The 20026-nt window shown below is 48.4% G+C and overlaps 1 protein-coding gene across 3 annotated transcripts in view; it reads left to right on the top strand.

The window, feature by feature from the left end:
• The window catches only part of MTMR4 (myotubularin related protein 4), an 80101-nt gene that overhangs the window by 3998 nt on the left and 56077 nt on the right, over positions 1 to 20026 (top strand). Inside the window, exon 1 of one of the 3 annotated variants that reach the window (XM_025215673.1) lies at positions 11170 to 11190. The exons of the other annotated variants lie outside the window; for them this stretch is intronic. The gene's annotated coding sequence lies outside the window, so the exon portion shown is untranslated. Of the gene's footprint in view, positions 1 to 11169; positions 11191 to 20026 lie in introns of those variants that run through there. 3 annotated transcript variants of the gene reach the window in all.

The following is a 20026-nucleotide window of genomic DNA, read 5'->3' as shown; positions in this document are numbered from 1 at the left end:
GCTGGAGCTTGGGATTGATGCTTTACTGCTGTGTGTTGGGCTTTCATTGGGCTTTCATTCCTGTTCCTCTTCGGCTTCCCGGTGGAGGGAGAGTTTTGTGCATGGTCATCAGGGCAGGGTGCATGTTACAGGCCTGTTGGCATTCTCTGTACCTCCACTGTTTTGAGTGGTGTTTGGTCAGTGGGAGTAAAGTTTCAAAGCGAGAAGCATGCCTCTGCATTCGCTCAGCAGCAAAACTATCCAGGACTTGAGAGTGATGACTTTTCAAGTGTATTTGAGGGCTGCATCCCTCCCGCTGCATGACCCCATTTACAACCCATTTCCTCAGCGTGGTCCCACGCTCCCAATCTGCAGCTACAGACTCCTGGGCCCTGTTGATGCCCCTCACTCCCAGCCAACATGCACCCCCCATCCCCAGGTCCCACAGTCCCCTGCCCCCCAGCAGCATCTGAGCCCCAGCTGTCACCCGTGGGAGGTGGCAGCTGCTGCAGCTGGAGTGGACCATGGAGCCTGGCTCCCTTTTCTGCTCCCACCCCCTGCCTCTGCAGGCAGCACAGCAGGGCAGGAGTGGAACCCACAGGGGGAGGGGGAATGTGGGCTTCCTGTTGCAAGCTTGGGGCTCCCTGCCCAGCTGCCCCCTGGGGCCTCAGCAGCCCAGCAAGCTGGGACCCAGGGCAGAAGGGAGCACTGCACAACTGTGGCCATCAAACTGAGGTGCCCCCTGCCTGCCTGGCAGCAGTGGGGGCACAACTTCACGTTGTCACAACTCGCCTTTTGCAGCCATGGCAGTACAGTACTCCCTCCTGTGTCAGGTTCCCACCTGCTGGGCTGTGGAGGTGGCTTCTGCCCTGGAGCTGGTCTGGCATGGCTGCAGCCTTGCACCCTGCTATGGGGTAAAAAATCTCAGGCGGCGTGTGCCCCCCCACCCCTGTATCATCTGTCCCCCCTGCCCTCCCACTGCTCCCCACAATGCGTCCCCTGTGCACCTTCCTCCCGACCCCCATAGACTTACCTGGAGGGAGCTGTGGGAGCTGCTGTCCACCACTGCTTGGCTGCCACGTGCCTGTGTGCGTTCACGTGCCCCAAGCATCCCCTTGCAGACTGGAACTCTTTGAAGAAGAAAATCTGTTTTTCTGCAGGGAACAGAAAACCTGGATCCTGACTCCATCCGCGGATGTTGCAACTCCATTTGGGGTCATGACACACAGTCTGGGAACCACTAGTGTAGACACTAGCAGAATCTGGAGTGTTTGCCTTCTCTTGCAGTCAAATGTAGAGAGATACAGTTATTTGCCTTAGTCTGAAATCAAAGGGAAGGCAGGGCAGGGTGGCACCTTATGAGAGACTAACTTGCTCAAATGTAGATATGGACTGGTGCAGTAGACCCTCTTTCATGTTGGCCGACAGCCTCTTCAGGTGTTTGGGAGGCTGTATTTTGGTCAAGCCTGTCTTTGTCAATGTAATATAGTCAGGAGATTAAAGGGAAGGACAATGTTTGCATGATTGGAGGGGCCTTGTTGACCAAGGGATTTGCTACCACTATTTCTGTATTTTGACATATCATGTCTTATTTGTGGAGTCTTAGGATAGTAGTGTGTTGTTTCTAGGCCTGATGCCCCCTTCCTTTAGAAGCAGTTAGGCATCCCTTCTTTCACTGGAAGGAGCTCTATGTTGGACAGCCTCCTGTGTGCAGACTTCTCTTGAAAGCTATTTGTTGCAGACTTGTTAGGTAGGGATCTCTGGTAGGGATGCACCAGTAAAGATATTTGGGGCTGATACCAATAACCAATTTTTAAGGAGGAATATTGGCTGATACGGATCCAATTTCCAATAAAGCTGCATGCAGCTGGTAAGTCTGTTGTGGCGGGAAGGGGCGTGGGGGCAGATCAACGCTCCCCATGGTGAGGGATGGAGTTGGGGCAGGGGCAGACACTGGCCAGCAGGGGCAGGGCGTGAGATGGAACCGTGGCTCGTCCGGGGGGTGGGGATCAGCTCCCACTGCTGCACACACACCCGGGGAGGGGGCAGGCTGGACCCGGGGCTGCTCCAGTCTCTTGGCGGGGGCTGGACTCGGGGTGGGCAACGGTGGCACTGGGAGGGGGAACTGTGGGGGGGCTACAGCAAAATTTGTGGTAACTGCAGCCCCCCACTGCCCGCCCCAAACGCAGCCCTTGCCGAGGAGAGCCCTGCTGGAGGAGAGAGCCGGGTGGAGGAGAGATCTGGCTTCAGCCCCCAGCTGCATCCCACTGCCCCCCCGTATGAGCTGCTGCTCTGTCCCCTGCCCTGCCCCAGCTGGGCAGCATCTGTCCCTGCCTCACTCTCTCCATTACCGTGGGGGTGTTGATCTGCCCCCCCCTTCCCTCTCCCCTCCACTTTCACCACAACAGACTTACCAGCTGCACGCAGCTCTCCAAGCTGCCGGGCTGTATTCCTCACTGCCTGTGCACTGCACCATGGCTGCATGCATGCATGCACGGGCACTTAGTGGCCAAGTTATCGGCTGCATTGGCCCTATTTCCGATACAGCCAATTTTCTTTATATCGGTGCCAGTCTGATATCTGCCCAATGCATTGGTGCGTCTCTAGTTGCTATGGCCTGTGCCTACTGGCAGTGAGATTTATGAGCTTTATGGAACTTAACCTATGCTCTCACTAGCCAAAACCCATCTAGCGAAGCAATGTAGTATTTGAAGGAACAGGATTTTTTTCCTTGTCTATGAGAGGTATTCAGTTGTTGGGGAAATTCTGGCCATGAGTTGTCTATCACAGGCGGATGATATGAGCTGTCAAGTAAACATTGAGGCTAGAGATTTGTCTTTGAGATGTTTTTGCAGTTTCATTTGATATCAGATGTTTGCAACAGCCATTTGGGTGCTTTGAGCTGGCATAGCCCCAGCTCTGTTACATAGTACTATTTGCTTGGCACTGTGGTGTCCAACCGGCTTGCCGGGCTATGGCCGGGAGCCCGGAACGTCAGGTGGGTACTTCGGCGAGTGGAGTGGAATTAGGCACAGATGCGTATTGGTAAAATAGATTGTTTACTTACGCCGCCGATGCGTGCAGCGCAGGAAGAAGCTGACTTTGATTGCAGTTACAAACATAGCGAGAGCTCTTTGAGACGAGATGAGACGTTCCGTAAATGGCTTATCGAGCATGCAGGGGAGGGGGTACGTCAGGGAGGTCGGTGACGGGGAGTCGTTGGTGGGTGATCAGTCCGCCAAGTTTACTCCAGGATGCGTGCGGAGTTCTCCAACGAGGGCGGAAACTGTTCGTACTTTTATATATAGTTAGCAAGCCAATCGCTAGTTGCCAAGTGGGAATAATTTGTAACCGGTCAATGGGTGGCGCGCATGGTTAGCCAATTACGAGGACTTGTTGAAACTTAAACAATGTAGCTGTTGAACTTGGCGGGCTTTTTACTGTGCTGGGATTTCCTACTGTGCCATAGGCATTTAATTAATGGGTTCTGACAGGCGCATAAGAGGTTCTTGAGGGAATGGACTTGGAGTGCATCAGGGTAACAACAGGCCTATTACTCTGATGCTGATCCTATGTAAAATCATGGGTCTTCAATAAGGGGTTGAAATAATCAATGAAGAGGACAGTGATATAACTAGTGCCAATCAACATGAGTTTACGTGAAGTAATTTCATAAAGAGAAACTGTTGTTATATTATACCTTGACTTCCTTAAGGTAGTGGTTGGCAACCTTTTCAGACCATGGGCCAGAATAACCCAGCTTGGGTCAGAGTTGGACAGGCTCTGGAATGGACTCCCAAGTGAGGTGGTACTCTCTCCTACCTTGGGGGTCTTCAAGAGGAGGCTGGACAGATAGTTGGCTGGGGTGATATGACCCACCTGTTCCTGCCCAGGGCAGGGGGTCAGTCCTGATGTTCTATTTAGGTCCCTTCTGACCCTAAGCACTATGATACTATGAGGTGGTAGGATCTGTCTGTCACCTCTTTTTCTCCCTGCTGTGGCACAGAAAATGTTCCTGTTGCCAGTGCTTCCCCCTGCCATTGAATTCTGCCAAAGCCCCATGGCCATGGACTGAATCTGGCCCATGGGCCATAGCTTTCCATCCATACCCCAAAAATTGTAACTGATAAAATTGCCAGTGACTTATGGATTGGAGGAGTGGTACATGCTGGAGCGATCTGGTCACTGGCACGGACTGATTTGGGACGCTCAGCTAGTTGAGCTCAGGTAGACAGTGTCTGCTTCAGGATGGCTAAATGCAAGGAAATGTAAAAATGACAAAGAACTTAAGATGTGCCTTCAGGATGGGGGATTTGTGAGGACTGTTGGTTAGGAAATAGACTCCTTATCCCCCTTTGAACATGTTCAGTTCCACATACCAAGGTGAAACTTGTTTTCTTTTTTTTTCAATCTAGTAAGCTTGTGGTCAGGCTTAGAGAGAGTGGCAGTTAAGGCTGCCTGAGTTATTTAATTTTTAAGTTAATTTTCTGCAGCTTAGAACTGGGCCAACTTTCTCTGAGATGTGGAGAAAGGCTCCAGCACTTGGCAGGGTCTTGCAAAACCTGAGCTTCCTGGCTTCTCCCAGTAGAGGGTGCTGAGTTGATGTGGTATCCTGGGTGCAGTTGGCCTCAGATGTCATTCTGCCTGGCCTGCAGGCTGCCTGCTTCTCTCCTCCATCTCTCATGATCTTGCTGCAGAGGGAGTATGTGTGTGTTGGAGATAAGTGATTGTAAATGATCTGGTAGGGGTGGATGTGTTGTGGCACACCTGAAATTGCTGAGCTATGAAGCAGAATGGCTGCTGAAGTGGGAATCAGGATTTGCAAGGGGGCTTCCAACAGGGGTAATTGAGTGAACCAACCCTGCAAGGGACCCCAAAGCACTAAAATGCAAGAGGGACCTGAGGTGTGAAGTGTAGGTGTGAAGTTCAGGAAGAAAGAAGGGAAAGGGAAAGCAGAAGAGGTAGGACTTCAGAGGACTGAGGGGTAGGTTCAGGAGACAGTGTGAGATGCCTGAAGTAGGGCAGACCTGGGCTAGGAGAGAGAATGGAGCCTCAGGAGGGAAAGGGGAAGAAAGACAGGATATGGGAGGGAAAAGGTGGTTAGCATGAGGGGACAGGATCTTTGGGGATGGGGAGATGAATGAGCGGAGATGGCCAGTTGGATTTCTTTATTGTGTTTTAGGAAGTTGTAGCCAAGCCACACCTGGCTGGTAGCTGACCTGAGACCCTCTGGGAGCCCTTGTGATAGGGATCAGGAAGCTCAGACTGGTGGATATCTCTGGGCATAGGTTGCCTTCTCTGAAGCACAGAGTTTGAATAGTTGTTGGCAGCAGTTGGCCACATTCTCACTAGAAGTGCATTGATACATCGGTCCAATATTTGATCAGCACCGATATAAAGAAAATGGATCGTATCGGAAATCGGCCTGATGTGGCTGATAATTTGTCTGATAAATGCCCGTGTGTGTGTGCAGCTGCAGTGCAGCACACAGTCAGTGAGAACAGCCCGGCAGCTTAGAGAGCTGCATACAGCTGGTAAGTCGGGTGTGGTGGAAGGGGAGGGAAGAGATGGGGTGGGTGCAGATCAAGGCCCCCACAGTGAAGGAGTGGGGCTCGGGCTGAGGCAAGCACTGCCCAGAGTGGGGTGGGCCGGGCACGGGACGGAGCTGCAGCTTATCCGGTGGGGGGCTCCCAATGCTGCATGCTGCTCATCTGGGAGCTGCTAGTATGGGGCTTGCCTGCTTGTCTGGCAGTTCCTGCCACTGCTCGTCTTGGGGGGGTAGGCATGTGCCTCTGGATCAGGGTGGACTGGGGCCAGGGCTGCATGGGGTTCTTCCTGGCCTGCCCTGCCCAGATCTGGGGGCACACGCCCCTCCCCATCATGCCCTCCCAGATGAGTGTGAAGTTGTTTGGCACTTCCTGTGAAATGTTTGCACAGTATATACAGCATAATCAAGCAGTACCATGAGAGTGTGTGTGTGTGTGTGTGTGTGTGTGTGTGTATGTGTTGATGAGCTGCAGCTCCGTCCTGTGCCCTGCCTTGGCTGGGTAGCGCTTGCCCCAGCCGCACTCCTCCCTCACAGCAGGGGCCTTGATTTGCCCCCCACCATGCCCCTTCCTTCCCTCCCCTTCCACCACACCAGACTTACCAGCTGCATGCAGCTCTCCAAGCTGCGGGGCTGGTATTGGAAATTGGATCGTTATCAGCTGATATGCCTCCTTAAAAATCGGCTATTGGTATCGGCCCCCAAAATCTCTGTTGGTGCACCCCTAATTCCCAGCCAAACAGATCCCTGACATTGCAAGGACTTGGGTTTTGATGGTATCACAATCCCTCCCATTTTCTGCCTGTCACAAAACAGTTGGGTCCCCTGGGGGCTGAAAATAAAGTTGCTGAACTCAGTGCAAGGGCATTTGGGAATGATATAATGTCCTATGATGCACAGGAAATCAGACTAAATTGATGGGGGCCATCCTTTTTGGCATGTGCCACTAATTACCCTACATGCTTCCTGAATGCCATTCTGGTCCCCTTCCCCTGGTCTATCTGTGCTCTGATTTCTGCTCCCTGCCTTGTCTGTCACTGTGCTGATCTGCCATGTGGCATGCACGCCGTCTGTGCTCCAGGTTGGCCACCCCTAGCCTAGAAGATCTGATGGCCCCTTCCTGCCTGGAACTCTGAACTTATGCTGCGGGACACTGTTTCTTCCCCTTAGATCAAAGGGGCTGTGCACTAGGGCACTGTACCCAGGGGAAGGCCTGTCATGTGGGGGACACTCTCTCTCCTGAGGAGATTAGAGGGGGGTTGTACTGAGAGCAGTTTTTAGGGCTGCAGGAGCAGAGCTGGGGTGCAGGGTACTCTCCTGTAAGCGTAGGTCTCCAAGATGTTTTAGCTAACGTTCTCTTTCTGTTGAATCCTTTCCCGGTTATTGCAGACACCTTGGAACACTATGCAGAACTGACCAGTTATGTTTCTGAAGCTGAGCCCAGATTCTGGCTCTTGCTGAAGGCCTAATCTGTAGCTTTGCTTTTAGTTCTGTTTCTCTCTGCTTTTATATAAGTCTATAGCCTTGTCGGTACCTACTGCCGTATTCTCTGCTGTGAAAGACAGCATGACTCCGGACAGCGGTCATGTCAGCACAGGGCTCTGCACCCTAGCTAGCTCACTCTGTATCCTTTTCGCGTGGAGTGGGATAATTCCTACAGTACAGTGCTGCATTTCTCAGGCCTGAGGTCTTTCCTTAACTTGTGGAGCCTTTGCTGAGATCTGGTATTGCTGGAATATGGTTATTGGCGCACATGGTAGCTACATCCTTGGACGTGTGTGGAGGGAGGGGGGGCATTACTTGTGCATTGTATGCAAAGGCTGTATCGGAGATCTCTGGTGAGGGGATTAACTTCAGTCTTTCTGCAGGCTTCTTGCTCTGTGTGTGGTTTCTTGGTGTCCCTAGATGAATGGCAAGTATCTTATGGCTTCCCTGCCTGAGCTTGAAGCACTTGGAAGCCAGCTCCATGGTGGGGTGGGGGAGCAGGGGATGGCACCTACCTGGTGCACAGACACAGGTTGTCTGTTGGCTAGTGCAGTCAGTGTACAAGTCTCTTGCTTCTTCCTCATACATGAGGACTGGCCTGCCTTTTTAACAGTATTCATCCTGAAAGATCTTCAAATGCTCTGCAAACAGTAGACAAAAGCAGCCACTTGCTGTGGATGCATTGTAGCTGCTGGTGCTTGGTATCTTTCTACACCCACAGTGGAAGGAAACTAATTGGACCAGAACATGTGAGCAAGCCCTGTGCTTGCCCATGGGTGCAGATAGTGTTTGTTTATTTATGTCCCCCTTCCCAACACAGGTTCAGGATTGCTTACAGTAAGAGCCAGCATAATGCAGTTCATGTTAGTACAGCAGGGGCAAGACTGTGACATTGAAAATTTCATCCCATCCACATCAAGGAAACCACATGAGGCCTTTATCAGAGGTAGAGGGAGGGTTGAGTTGCCCCTTCTGAGACATTCAAACTAGTGCTATACCAGCAAGCTCTCATTTGCCTTAGCCTTAGGAAACCAGTTCCCCAGTAGAGATGCTGGTTCACTATGGGGTGCCTACCCCTCCCTCTCTCGAAGCCATTGCTTGCCTGTTGTCACAGTACTGTGCTGCTAGAAGAGTCTTTCTTTTCTCTTTCATTTGAGTGACTTATATGAAGTGGAAAGTCTTTCTTTTCTCTTTCATTTGAGTGACTTAGCTGAAGTGGAACCCCTGCCTCTCTTTTGTGCACCCCTACCCCGTGCTGGCATTTTCCCAAACATTCTTCTAGACTAGGAGGCAAGTCATTCAGGGAGCCTGTGCACACCCCTATATCTTATATTAACACTGCAGTTAAGGTGTTTATCACTGTATGAATGACAAGGGCATTACATATGCACCCAATTTAAGGTGCTTTAAAATGGTAAACCAGCATTATACGTGTTCCACGTACAATATAGAATAGTGGTTCTCAAACTGTTTTTTGCGAACCACTTAAAAATTGCTGAGGGTCTTGGCAGACCACTTTAACTTTTTTTTTGTTCTACAAATCAAAGCACACAACTCGTATTTTAAAATCAGTAGTCTTACCTTTCTAATGTAGTGGGTGTGCCTGGTTTTTTGAGCAGAGTTCTGGGAAATCGGGTGTAACATTTGTCAGCTTTAGCCTTAGGTCACCTTTCTGCAGTACACCTGAATGGAGCTTGTGGACCAGTGGTGGTCCGCGGACCACAGTTTGAGAGCCTCTGATATAGAACGTTTTTATCTAAATTGCATGCCTAGGGTTGCCCGAGAGTCAGGACTGATAAGGTAATCAACCCTGCCCCCAGGACCACACAGGGTCGTGCTGGGCCGTGGGCAACCAGCTTTCAATTTGCCGGTGTAGGGGGACCCAGGGTCATGCTCCCAAGCATCCCATGCTCTGGCAAGTAGGAGTTCTTATCCCAAAATTTTACCATCTGATATACGTGTGTGGCACAGCAGGAAGCATTGTAGTTGGAATAGGGGATCAGATCCTGGGCACCTTAAATGAACATATGCCAGGGCTCTATGTGGTACAAGGCAGAGAGAACCTGTGCTAGCTCTGGAACAGAAAGGTTCTTTGAGTAGATGTCATATCTTTTATTAGACCAACTGAGTAGTTGGAAAAAAGTTCTTGGCAAGCTTTCGGGTGCAATCTCCCTTCTTCAGGCATAAGGAGTCTAAGCATAGGAAGCTGTATAAGTTTGTTAGTGATGTGCAGAGCTTGTTAGCCTACCTGTAGTGCCATACTAACGGGGCTAAACTGCTGCTTGTTCTGGAGTTAGTGGGGGTAGGATCACTGCATGGCCTTGTTTTGTGTAGTATAGACATACCCAGGGAACAGCCTGTCCACACTGTGCTGGTTGGGTGATGTGTGGGGAGGTGTTGGTGGCAGCCATCACTGCTTCTTTGATCTAGACCAGGGATGGGTAATTATTTGGGCTGAAAAGACCACTTAAGGAGTTTCTGTGAGCTGTTGTGGACAGGGGGGTGGGGAGTGAAGACCTGGCTCAGTGCAGGGAGGGGGAGGAAGGGGTGCTGACTCAGCATGGCTGGAGGGTGGGAGGAGCAGCAGTTGGTCTAGCCCTGAGTTATCTGTCCTGCACCCACCAGCAGTGACCCTGGACAGAGCAGGCAGGTGTGGTCCCCATGGAGGCTGGCCCAGGACGTTTGTGGGCAAGGCATGCTTAGCCAGCTGGATGGGATGAGGCTGAGGGTGGGGTGGGGAGCAGGGTCTGGGAGCAGGACAGACAGAGGCTGGGATTGCTGGACTGTGACAGCATGGGGCCAAGCCCAGGGCAGATCTGCAATCCACTCCCCACATTTCCCTATGACAGGCACTGGGTCTGCAGGCAGGGATGTGTGGGGAGCAGATTGCAGCTCTGTCCCAGGCCTCGGCCCTGTGCCGACACTGCTCTGTTATCCCAGCCTCTGCCTGCCCGTCCCCCTTCCAGATGCTGCTCCCCATCTACCTGCATCTCCCCAACTGAGTGCACCCTGCCTAATTGTAACTCCTGCTTTTGCTTACCAGATGCCAGAGCTTTTGCCTGCCCCTCATTCCCCACCCTTCTGGGGTCCCACAGGCTTCTGCCCATTGATACTTAAAACATTCTTAGCAGTTTTGTAACTGATGAACAGGGATCCTGTTTTTTTCTGTTTAAAAACGGCAAATTCTCTGATTTAAAGGACCCCCCCTGATTCTCTGATTTAAAAACCCAAAATTTGTGATTAAAATGATAGGCCACTATGTATATAGGTATCAGCTGAACACAATGCTTAATTGTTATGTTTACATTTTTAAAGCAGTTTGGAAGCCTACCAGTGCTTCAATCACTATAATCAAATAAATTCTAAATATCTATATATTTTGGCATTTGATTTTGGGTTTTTTGTCACAGAAAATCAGAGCTCCTGCTGCCCGCCTCACATAGCAGGATGTGGGTCCAGCTGCAGTTGCCACTCCCCTCCCCCTGCTTTGTGGTACTGAGCAGCTCTGATATGCTGTTGCCCCTTACTCCCATGCCACAGCTGCCCCCCCCCTTCAGCCCTGCCAGTGTCCCTTACTCCTTGCCTACCCCCCACTTGTTCCCTCCCAGCAGCAGCTTTCCTGTGCACCAGGATGTGGTGTGGGGTATGTGGGCAGGTGTGGGGTTTATGGTGCACAGCCCCCACTGCCGGTGGTCAGCAGCAGCAGGTGGTGGCCCCTTGGGTCTCTCTCAGCTGTGTTTTCACATGGTTAGCTTTATCGAATAAAACAGCTTTTGGCTACCCATGGGAGGAAAAAGTTACTTCACCCTGAAAAGGGAAGTGCTTGGCAAGCTGCAAAGCCCCTGTTGTGGGGATTTTGAGCTGTTGTGCATCACTGCAGCCATGAATGTCATTTAGGAACTTCCACAAGGGGAACTTCCTTTAGAATATAGGTGCTTTCCTTTTGGGCCAAAGCTCTGTGATGGGAGAGAGGGTAGTGCAGCTGCTCTGACTTCTGCCTTGATGGAAGGCTTGGAGCCTGAACACTGAAAACCTCAACTGGGTCTACCAGAAAGTTACAGTCTTTCTCTGTGCCCTGACACTGCTCAGACCACCTCTTGAGGTTCCTTCACCTGAAGCAGAGTTCTTGAAATGGGTTTGTCACTGCTGTGGCTTTGTTCTGGCTACTTCTGGTTGTACAGGTGAGCTCAGGCGAGTTGTCTGACCATTTTGCTTTTGCTCAGCACCCAAGCTTTGTAGGGTGGATTGATCCAAATAGAAGCAATTTAAATGTCTAATTTAAAATGCCAAGTGGAATTGCCAAGTTAAATTGCTAAACCTTGATGTAAGTCATCTATTTTTAATCAACTTTTCTTTATGTGCAGGTATTTTTCTAAGGTGTAGTATGTTCTCACTTGGTAAAACCATTAAAATATGCAGATTTACAACTAGAGTTTTTACACAAGGTTTATCACAGCCTTTCTCCTGGGAAGGTATGCTGTGAACATTCATTTGAGGAATTATGGTTTGATTCCCCCTCCAAGCTTATTTTAGATTTTAGCAGTTTGAAAATGGTGGAGACTATTAGCCCCTTCTAGGATCAAGCCCATAATATAGCATGTGACTTAGTGTCCCATACTGTTAAGCTTAACCTCAATAATTTCCCCCATGTTTCTTGATAAAAGCATGCAGGATGTAACTCGATCTTCTTGATTGAGACTCATGGATTCAGCATGTTTATTTAAGGTTTTGTCTTAAATCATATTTTAACTTAATATAGTTAACTGTCAACAAGTTTATTGCAAAAAAAAAAAAATCACCAGTACTGAGGCCTTGCTGACTTAATTTTAAATGAGTGTTTGCAGTTTGGAGTACACAGCACTGGGCTGTGAGTTGAGGCAGGTGCTATTTGCTGGGTGTGAGGAGCACTGCCAGTCAGCAGAGTTGGGTTAAGTTCATATGCTCTATAAATCTTAGTGACTGAAGCTATTTGTTTATCAGCATAACCGGGTGACCTAGATAGTCAGGGTGCCAGTCCCAAGGAAGAGGTGGAATTGCTGTAGGGGAAAGAAAGGCTAGTTTGCTTGTGGTAGGGCTGAGTGTTATGGGAGGAAAGACTGTGATTGCCTTTTTGATAGAAAAGATTGAGTGTTTGATGTATGGTAGAGAGTATGTTTGTGGGAGCAAGTGCCAGCCATAAGTAAACTGCATTAGCGCATAAGGGCTGATGTTTGGGATGGCTGTGCTGGTCATGGGCAAGCACTGTGGCATACCCTTCAGTCATTTGGGAGGGTTTGGTTTTCATCCCATTCTCTTTCTGATAGGGATGCACCAATAGAGATTTTTTGGGCTGATATTGATGGCCCATTTTTAATGATTCATAAAATGGCAGCTTACCAGCCGGACCTGCTCTCCAAGCTGCCCGGCTGCAAGTCTGTTGTGGGGGAAGAGGTGAGGGAGGAGGGAAGGGGTGTGGAGGGGCAGATTGGGGCCCCTGCGGTGAGGCAGGCTGCACAGCTGGGGCAGGGTATGGCATGGGACAGAGCTGCAAGCGGCTCATTTCGGGGGCACAGGGGCCAGGGGGGCAGCTCCCACTGCTGCACACACCCTGGGACAGTGGGGGGGGCATGTGCCCCTGGATTTGCATGTGGGGGTGAGGGTGGGCTGCTGCTGCAGTCTGGAGCCAGGGCTATGCCGGACTCTTCCCAGTGGGAAGGGCTCGGCTGAACTGTGTTCGGGGTGGGCAGCAGTAGCACTGGGAGAAGGCTACCATCTACTGCTTCATTGCACTACATAAGATACGAGTCCAAGTCTGTGTGAGAAGCAAGCCCACATCTTTCTAACCTAGATATTATTAGAATCTAGCTGAGTCAAGAATAATAATGTATACTTACCAAATGTGAACTAATGTATATTTTATTATCAATTAAATTCAAACAATGATATGTTTCAAGACTGAAAATCCCACCCCAAAAAGACAACATATGATAATTAGGCTAATTTCTGCTTAATTTTTTTACACAGACTTATTATGTAGGCTTTCTTTTCTCCTTTTCTAGCTGAGGAGTGTTCAGTTTATAGCAGAAATTCTTGTTGCTAGTCCCTGGGTAGATGGCATGTACTTAGGCACTACCAAGTTTTATTTCATTTTTATTGCTCCAGCTCTCAGGGTCATCCACACAGCTATTAAATGTATGTAATAGATCCTACATATATTTACAACATGGTACCTATTTTTTATACCCATTCCTGGAGTTTTGCTTCTGCTTCTGATAATTTCCATTTCCATACTTTAACTTCCATTACCTATCTTGCTTACTATGGGTAAGAGTGTCATCTGCTCTGAAAACTGAGACAAAAGTATTTATTTAGTTTGGGTGGGGCATACTTAGTTTAATTGTTTAATGCACCTTTACTGCATAGTGGCTCCACTTTCCTTGTCCTCTTTTTATTCATGTAGATAAACATTTTTCACTATTTGTTTTAATTTTCTTTTCAAGATGTCATTCAGCTTGACTTTTAATAATTGTCACTATTTCTAGACATCCTGATCTCTAAAGATGTAGCCTTCTTTGCTGAGCAATCTCATCACCCGCATGATCCGGGGACAGCAGGGCAGACCCTACAATGAGAGGCTACGGGACCTGAACCTGTTCAGCCTTCACAAGAGAAGACTGAGGGGGGACCTGGTGACCGTCTATAAACTCACTAGGGGGGACCAGAAGGGTTTGGGGGATACCTTGTTTCCCCTAGCGCCCCCCGGGATAACAAAGAATAGTGGCCACAAGTTGTTGGAGGGTAGGTTTAAATCAGACATCCGTAAGAACTACTTCACAGTCAGGGCGGCTAGGATCTGGAACCAACTTCCAAGGGAAGTGGTGCTGGCTCCTACCCTGGGGGTCTTTAAGAAGAGGCTTGATGCCTAGCTGCCTGGGGTCAATTAAGCCCAGTTTTCCTCCTGCCCAGGCAGGGGGTCAGACTTGAAGATCTACAAGGTCCCTTCCGACCCGACTTCTATGATTCTAATCTGGGGGCACCCCCTGCCCCCCTGCCCTCCCAGGGTGTGTGTGGCAGTGGGAGCCACTTCTCCCCACCCCCTCCCCCCCGGACAAGCTGTGGCTCTGTCCTATGCCCCACCCCACCCTGGCTGTGCAGCCCCTGCCCCAGCCACGCTGCCGGGATGCACCCCTGGCCGCCTGTGTGCTGCCCTGCAGCTGTGCACATGCACTAGGCATTTATTGGCCACGTTATCTGCCACACAAAACAAAAGCCAATTTTCCTTATATCGATGCAGATCCAATAGGGGATCAATGTATTGGTGTACCTCTATTTTCTGAACAACTGGTTTATGTCCCAGTTTTTCTTACCTTCAAGGACACATTGTCACTTTGGGGCTGGAGGGCAGTCCTGCTGCCCAAAGAGCCAGAAGTGCTGGGTATTGCACATGGTACAGAAGTACCTGGAGGAATGGGAACCAGCAGGCTGTTGCTAAGCAGGGGCATCATATTATGCAACATGTACGGCCAGCACATGCTGAAAGGAGGGACCTAGAGGAACCGGCCTCCAACAAGAGATGTGTCATTTTGCAAATGGCTTCTGGCTCTGCCCTTATTCAGGGGGGCTGGCTACCCCGACAGTGAGTTTAGGCTTCCTTTTCCCTCAGGCTGCTCCTTGTCATGTTTTTGTTGTCTGGATAGCAACTCTGCCCCTGGCTTTTCCCCTAAAAGTCAGGAGAGCTCTCCCTACCTGCCTGACTCCTGAAAAACTGTCTTGGTCTTGCCCAGACTCTATGCCTGAGAGAGCCTGTGGGCAGGGAGCATTCCAGAGAAGCCATGCGTGGAAGTCCTGCCCCTGAAGGGCTGCTTTTGCTGGGTGACTAACTGGAGCAGGCTTCAGGGAGGTTACCTTTACCTCTCTCTCTCGGTCTCTCCGCAGCTCTTTTCTCTCTCTCTCTCTCTCTCTCTAAATCATGAGTCTTTCTCTAACAGGCAAAGAAGATAGAGAAATTGCTTTGTCCAGTCTTCCTGCTGAGGTTCTTTGCTTTATCTGAAAATAAAAATCTGGAATGTTTTACGTGTGTCTTATCTAAGAGACAAGGCTTCTCTCTAACATTTTAATTTTAGGTTTTTTTTAGCTACGTGGCTCTTTCTTGGTAACATTCTATTCTCTGTTCCAGGCATCAGGGATATAAATATGAACTAGGTCAAACAAAGGTAAAGGGGATAGATTACCTTTTAATGCCAGATCCCATGGTTTGGGATGCAGAAGAGAGAGCGGGTGTGATTTTATACTTGTCAATCTGTAGAAGCTGCAAGAGCCTTTCTGCAACTACCATGCCTCACTGATTTTTCTACTCAATGATGAGTCCAAGCATGTGTCTTGTAACTGGACAGTGTGACAGTACCCTTTTAGATCTGGCAGAGTATCTGCAATGCTTTGGGGATCTCAGCATCAGGTTTAAGCTTATCTGAATTCCTTTCCTTGCTAAGATAAAATTAGTATTGAACTTATTAAGAAGAGCCAACCAGTGTGCAGAGGCATCAGAACTGCTCTGGTGGATTCATAATATACATTAAATATAGGGAACAATCAGAAATTTTGACAGGTTCACTTTTTAATCAGAGATTTTTGAAGATCTCTCTGGCAAAGGCCAGATTAGGAACAAGTTACTTGCATTTGGAAGGCAGCAGTAGGGTAGGCAAATATTTAATGGAGCAGGACCCCAAGCATCTCCCCTCTAGATGGATATTCTAACTACTGGGTTGCAAACACCACTCGCACTTTCTCACTGAGTCACTGAATAGTCAGGTGTTATATAAAAGCTGAAGCTGGTCCATAGGACACCCTAGAGGTGAGTGGTTCAGGCACTCTCCGGGGAAGTAGACAACCTGGGTTCAAATTAACGTGCCAATTTAGATGAAGGAGATTTGAATCTAGGTCGTCGTCAACGCCCCCCCCCCCCCGGTCATGGGACTTCCGGAGAGAAGTTTGGGGAGAAGCATCACCAATTCCTGCCTTTGTCTGATGTCACTTAAGTCCCCTTTGATCCTATGTTGCAATCTTAGCTTTCTGACTTGCCTGCTAGGCTCTGTTTGAGAGGTTTATGTTCCTTCCAAGTTGGGCCTGCGCTGTAACTTGGGTGGCCCTGACACTTTGTTTGGCTTTGTTACGGAGTTAGCTGTAATCACCCCCTCCTCCCGACCTACCCATCCTTGCCTGCCCAGCCAGCATATCGTGAAGACTACAACAGCAAGAAACAGTGTGAAAGCAAACCTGAACTAGGATACCATTCCTGGTGCTTTACTGGCACCTGCTGACATCAACCACTTGTTAATGTGACACGGCATGCACTGTTACATATATCATTGGACCACACTGTGCTGTTTATGGCTTTCTTCAGAAGAATTTGATCTTCCATTGAAACTTGCTCTTACAATAGGATCTCTGATTTGATTCCTACTGATGCAGTTGGAGGGATATAATGTGGTCCTTCTGCTGGTCAGAGATGTAGATGGGTGTAAACTACTTGGGCTCTTTTTGCACCAGTGATCAGGAGTGCCAACCTTGCCATTTGGCAAGGTGAAAAGGAGGTTGTGCCCTTTTCTAGTACTGTATGCCTTCAGACAGGACTCACGTGCCCTGTAATACTGGAACCACCTTGGAGGCCCTGAGTCTTGGTTGCTGCTCTGGTGTTTTCCATGTAAATGACTTGCACAAAAGGATATCCAAAGCGCTGGGATGGAAGCCAGTGGGGAGTGCACACTGCCACTGGCATGAGGGGAAGATTGCTGAGAGTCCCTGAAATGGGGCTGGGAGACCCTTGGAGGGGTGCAAGGAGTCCCTGACATGTGCAGTGCACCCAGACTGGAAGCAAGAAATACAATGTAACCCATTCACAGTTCCTATGTCATTGCAAAGCCCCTGTGAAATGTGGGAGGAGTGGGACTACAGGTGGGGAACTCAGACTCCAGCAAATCTCCCTGCTCACACTTACCTGAAAGGCTTCTAAAACAGTCAGCTCCCAGCCAAATGTCATGTCTCTGCACCAAAGCATAGGGCTTCACAGTGTTTTAAAATCAGTTTTCTTTTTTTAAGCTGAAGCAAGCCATATACTTCCACAGAGTTCAAGATCAGGAGGGACCATTAGATTATACATGAAATCAAACTTGGTATAATCAGCAATAACATTTCTACTGGTCCCCCCTCATATTTAGTTTCATAGATTTCATAGACATTAGGGCTGGAAGGGACCTCGGAAGATCATCGAGTCCAGCCCCCTGCCCAAAGGGCAGGAAGTCAGCCGGGTTCATAGGATCCCAGCAAGATGAGCATCCAGTTTGCTCTTGAAGGTGTTCAATGTGGGCGCTTGAACCACCTCCGGTGGCAGGCTGTTCCAGACCTTGGGGGCTCGAACAGTAAAGAAATTCTTCCTTATGTCCAGCCTGAAACGATCTTGAAGTAGTTTGTGACCATTCGACAAACTACTTCAAGATTGTTTCAGGCTGGACATAAGGAAGAATTTCTTTCTTCCGAGGTCCCTTCCATATTAAACCAGGCCTTAGAAGTGTTCAGGGAAGGCATAGGAGTTTTAAAACATATCAAAGCTAAGATAATAGATGCTGAATTGGATCTCTGAGAAAGGGAAGGTATACTTTCAGAAGTAGCCTGGAGTGAGTAGAGCATGCTTATAGCGCCAAAAATGTGGTACAGTAAGGTTATACAAGGACTTTAAGGTTAGGGTACTGTAAACCCTGTACTGAAAGTCAAGAAATATTCCCCTCCTCAAACTGAGGGTATCTTTGCAACATTAGCAGGGGGACAGAAATTAAAAAAAATTGATTTATCGCAAGCTTATCTACAGATAGAAATAGAAATAGAAGAAACACTTGGGGAATGCCAAATGTGCATCTTACCATAAATATTCACAAAGGGTGTTCCCAGTACATCAGACTTATATTGGGTATTCCTTCCACTCCCACTGTATGATAGCGAGCAGTGGATCAATGTTACAAAGCATTCCAAGAATGTGATATTATTTGGCTGACATTATTGTGACTGTTGAAAAAGATTAAGAACATCTGAGACATTTGAAGAGAATATTAGAACATCTAGAATAATATGCATTGGGAGCACATTGTACAAATGGGAGTTTCTGTAGGTCACCTAGAAATTATCAAAATTAAGGCGCTAGCCAGAAGCTTTGTATGGTGGCCAACAAATAGAACACCTGGGTAAAGAATGTAAGGGATGCCAACAGGTACATAATATGCCGAAACCAGCATTTTTACACCCTTGGGAATGGCCTCCCATTCCCTGGCAATGGCTCCATATTGATTTTGCAGGACCATTTTTAAGAATGATATATCTAATGGTGGTGGATGGCCAGCAGTTTTCTGTATGAGAACCATTCCAGTAGCACAGACAAATTGTGCGGTATGTTTGCAAAAACAGGATTGCCAGAACAAGTTATAAATGACAATGACCCTCGTTTCAGCTTGGATGAGCTTCAACGGTTCATGAAGAAAAATGGTATTCAACATACCACTTCTGCCCCATACCAGTGAGGCCACAAATAGGTTGGCTGAGTGGTTTGTACAGTTCTTCAAAAATGCCTTACTGTTCATGAAAGATGAAGCAGAGTCAGTACAGCAAAAGATGGCATGCTTCTTGCTTGCACATAGAAATGCTGTATATGCCACAGTGAATGAGATGCTGGCAAAGCTGCTTATTGTCCAGAATCTCAGGTTGTGGTTGGGCTTATTAAAACCAGACTTGCAGCAACATCTTACAAATTGCAAGAAAACTAAGGCTTGAAAAGGGGAACAGACATCTCTTGGCAACTACATGTAGGTCAAAGTGCTGGCACGTGATTACTGGGAACTTAATAAATGGCAGGCAGCCTGCAGTTATAAGTGCACAAACAGGTCCCTTGTCTTTTGCAATGCAGGTGACACCTAATATTGTTTAGTACCACCACACCACACATGAGATATAATAATGACTGCAGAATGGACTACAGAAATAACAGTTAGAGCTCCACCTCTTATTGAGCTACTGGCTTTGCAACCTACAGCAACATCCAGGAATGGTGCACCAGGAAGTAGCAGTGTTGACCTGCTGGGATGTGATGACACTCAGCAGCCTTCATCTGATGAGGAAACATCTGAATTTGACGTAGATGAAGGGAGGCCACCGCCTCAGGACTGTTCAAGGGAGTGGTAGCCACTACCCAGAAAGGAAATGTAAATATGAATCCAGCATAAGAGTCTGTGCAGCACATTCTCAGAGAAGTGGTCAAGAAGGTGATAGACCATTACTCAGAAAGGAAACAAACACAAGCCACCCAAGAGGCTTGCCGCCTGGGCATTGTGTTCATTTCAAAAGGGGTGAGGGGGCGAGATATGAGATATGTGAATGTGTTGAATGTACATTTGAGAATCTAACGTATTTTTGTTGAATCTGCTGATGACAGTTAATGCACAGCTTTACTTTATGCTCAGAATGTACCCCATGCTTGTCAGCCTGCAGCTTGCCTATGTTTGTGGTTGGACATTTTTTTATTTTGGAACGTCTTTGACAAATACAGCACTGTCCACCATAGCCAGCCTGCTCCACCCTACCTCTCTGGTACATTGCAAAACTGCTCCCTAAAGTCCATCACCTCCTGTGGAAAGCTGCTCCAGTGTTTATTATTCTTACTGATAAGTGATTGCATCCTATTTGGATGCAATTTAAATCTGGATCCTTTTATGCCCTTATCAGAAAGGCTAAAGAAATTCCACCATCCCTCCCATCTCTGGGAAACCTTTTCCATGTGTAAAAGTACCTATAGAAAGTCACCTTTCAATCTGAATATGTTGAGTGTCCTAAGCCTCATGGAAGGCTTGCTTTCTAGCTCCTAGCTCCTGTGGCTCTCTTTTGAGTTCTTTACAGTTTTTCCACATCCTACTGGAAATTTTTACACCAGACCCAGGGATAGGATACTAGTAGTTGTTTTCTAATGTTACGGACAGGTAAAAGATCATTCCTCCATTCCTG

Source organism: Alligator sinensis, unplaced genomic scaffold, assembly GCF_000455745.1.
Source record: "Alligator sinensis unplaced genomic scaffold, ASM45574v1 scaffold201_1, whole genome shotgun sequence".
Classification (NCBI taxonomy): domain Eukaryota; kingdom Metazoa; phylum Chordata; order Crocodylia; family Alligatoridae; genus Alligator; species Alligator sinensis.
This window is presented reverse-complemented; position numbering and strand designations above follow the sequence as displayed.